Source organism: Mus caroli, unplaced genomic scaffold (assembly GCF_978045245.1).
Source record: "Mus caroli unplaced genomic scaffold, Mus_caroli_1 scaffold_10, whole genome shotgun sequence".
Taxonomy (NCBI): domain Eukaryota; kingdom Metazoa; phylum Chordata; class Mammalia; order Rodentia; family Muridae; genus Mus; species Mus caroli.
The window spans coordinates 53,447,574-53,451,142 of NW_028227265.1; the positions used below are offsets into that span (position 1 = coordinate 53,447,574).

General features: G+C 33.0%; 1 non-coding gene across 1 annotated transcript; it reads left to right on the plus strand.

The window, feature by feature from the left end:
• The first annotated feature begins 2,280 nt into the window (after positions 1 to 2,280).
• LOC115031875 (U6 spliceosomal RNA) lies at positions 2,281 to 2,387 on the plus strand. The gene has a single exon (XR_003837511.1). It is a non-coding gene; the product is annotated as a U6 spliceosomal RNA (small nuclear RNA).
• The last annotated feature ends 1,182 nt before the right edge of the window (positions 2,388 to 3,569 follow it).

Sequence of the window (3,569 nt, forward strand, 5' to 3'; positions counted from 1 at the left end):
GAGCTATATCAATATGCATTACATAACTAATGTCTGCAGGCTGCTATTCTTCATCTATTTTAAACATAACTTATTATTATCAGGAGATGAGTTTGTGATTAAAAACAGGAGATCATTCACAGAACTACCAGGCAGACATAAATGGTGATAAAATGTACTGGTTTTAAAAGCTGATTGGCACTGTAGGAATGCCTTGGTTATCAATAGTTTAGGGCTCGGCTTTGCAGTTCTTCTTTCTCTTTCATAAATAAGTGAATAAACATATGACTCATTTGCCCTCCACTTCTCCTTCGCTGATCAATGTTTGTCAGACCTCAGCTTGGGCAACTACAAAAATGAAGCATTGTAAATCTTCTGGAAGTTCAGTAAAGGTAGGAGCTCAATGATAGCTGTAGAATAGTAATTATTATTAAAGCACATCCATTTTGCTAAATATGATCCATGCCAAGAAGCACTCCCAAGGACTCAGTCACATTTTATCTCAAAGAAGCTTGTATGAAAATGTCAAAATAAAATAGATCATGCAGCTGAAGGGTGGTGGTGGTAAAACCCAGACAAATAAACAGGTGTGATTGGAGCAGTTAAACCCACAGACTTGCAACAGAATCTGTTTGTCATTCAGGATTTTTCCATCTTCTGAGGTATATGTATTGAATAATAAGTGATTATAAAATCATAAAGACATCAAGTTAAAAAAACAAACCTACTCACTCATTTATCCATGTTTCTTGTGGCTACTCACAAGCACAATGGTAGAGGTCCCTTTTTAAATACAGATGCATACTGCAGCCATGCCATGGTGAATATTGTATTTCAGAGAACAACCTTTTAGTTATACTGCATACATAGAGAAAGTTTCAGAGACATTATCCACATGCCCTTTATGTGTCCATACTTATTTTAATCCAGTATTATTTAAATCAACATATATTTTTATAATAAAAATGTATATCAATTCACAAACAGTTGGCATGTTCTCAAAAGCATTTCTTCAACAATACTTGTGTAATAATGAGTATCTATGGAAAGAAACTGATAGAATAAAAATAGTCTTAAAAGTTTGATGTTTTAAGAGGTGCCATGACCATATTAAATATGTCTAATCTATGTATATCCAGATATAACAGAAACAGATATTTTTGTTCTCAAGGTATTTTCTTCTTATTACTTATTCGTAGTTAAAAATCTTCTTTCCTTCTATATTTGAAATGTTTTCAGTGTTTTGAAATACTGGAGTATGTCTTCCACATCACAAAGGTAAAAGCACATGATTTTATCAGCTTATAATAAAATCTATTTGAAGACTGTAGCACAATAATTTTAGATTTAGTACTGAATCTTTTATTTCCTGTATTTCTATGCTTCTTTGGAAGACAATTGTGAAATTCGGGTATTTTGTTTAATCTTAAAATTGAATGTTTACATAACACTCCAAACTTGCAATGCTTGGCATCATTTGCAAAGTAATAAATTGCTGTTCACAGTCTTCTTCAGAAATGTAGATACATTGATCACAAAGTTTTCCATATTGTGGAAGCAGCCAGTCTCTTGTTGGTATCCATACATTTCATCAACCTTAATTGTTATTTACTTAGTACTTACTATACTGAGTATATGCCACAGTGCTAGAAGCCAGAGATGATGTAACCTTAATTAAATAGTATTATTGGCCTCAAAGAATCTATGTATTATCGACACTGAATGTGTCTGCATAGAGTGTGATCTAATCTATAGGTCCAGTGGGCTATGGGTAGGCAGCAGCTTCCACATTTGTGAGAACATAGGCAACAGTGGTATCTGGTAAGCACAAGGGCATTTCTATAGGGCATGGAGATAATCCAGCTGCTTCATTTTTACAGGTCATGTGTCATTTCCATATGCATATTTTATTGGTGATTTAAAAATTCAATAACTAAAATCCAAAATACCTATTATTAAAATATTTTGCTTATTTTAAAAGACAAAATACATTTGATATTATTGACAATAGTTCATAATTTCTATCTATTAAACACATTCATCAATTCATAATTGATGTCCTAAAGAAGATATGCTGCTTCTGCTTAGGGATTTCTTCAAATATTTGTATTTATTCTCTAAATTACTCCATCTGTTTGTCTAAAAGGAATTCCAAACAAATAATTTTCATTGCTTTCAGAATGTGAGATGCAGAACATCCCAATATATAGAATAGTGCATGGATTAAAATCTAACTAGGCAAGTGAAAAAATTTTCTTCCAATGTTCCTGTTCCTGATAACAGCAAAGAGAGAATAAAACTGTGCTCATTTTGGCAGCACATATACTAAAATTAGAATGATACATAGAAGATTTGCATGGCCCCTGTGCAAGGATGACACACAAATTTGTGAAGCGTTCCATTTTTTTGGACTATAAGAAGGAAATAAATAACTCCCTTAAAGAAATACAGGAGAACATATCCAAACAGGTGAAAGAATTGTAAAAAACCATCTAGGATATAAAAATGTAAGTAGAAACAATAAAGAAATCACAAAGGGAGACCACTCTGGAAATAGAAATCCATGTAAAGAAGTCAGGAGCCATTGATGCAAGTATAATCAACAAAATGCATCAGATAGAAGGGAGAACCTAGCTGCAGAAGACACCATAGAAAATATTAATATAACAATCAAAGAAAATGCAAAATGCAAAAAGATCCTAACCTGAAACATCCAGGAAATGGAGGACACAATGAGAAGACCAAAGGATAATAGGAATAGACAAGAAGGAAGATTTCCAACTTAAAGGGCCAGTAAATATCTTCAAGAAAATTATAGAAGAAAACTTTCCCAACCTAAAAAAAGAGATGCCCATGAACATACAAGAAGCCTACAGAATTCCAAATAGACTGGACCAGAAAAGAAATTCCTCCCATCACATAATAATCGAAACACCAAATGCACAAAACAAAGAAAGAATATTAAAAGCAGTAAGGGAAAAAGGTCAAGCAACATATAAAGGCAGAACTATCAGAATTATACCTGATATCTCCCCAGAGACTATGAAAGCCAAAAGATCCTGGGCAGATGTCATACAAACCTTAAGAGAACACAAATACCAGACCAGGCTATTATACCCAGCAAAACTCTCAATTACTATAGATGGAGAATCCAAGATATTCCATGACAAAAGCAAATTTATACAATATCTTTCCACAAATCTACCCCTTCAAAAAATAAAAAAGAGAAAACTCCAACAACAAAAGGGAAACTAAGCATGAGAATAAGCAAGAAAGTAATCTTTCAACAAACCTAAAGGAGATAGCCATATGAACAAAATTCCAACTTTAACAACAAAAATAACAGGAAGCAACAATTACTTTTCCTCAATATCTCTTAATATCAATGGACTCAATTCCCCAATAAAAAGACATAGACTAACAGACTGGTTATTTAAACAGGACCCAACATTTTGCTGCATACAAGAAACCTAACTCAGGGACAAAGACAGATACTACCTCAGAGTAAAAGCCTGGAAAACAAATTTACAAACAAGTGGTCCCAAGAAACAAGATGGAATAGCCATTCTAATATTGAATAAAAAAGACTT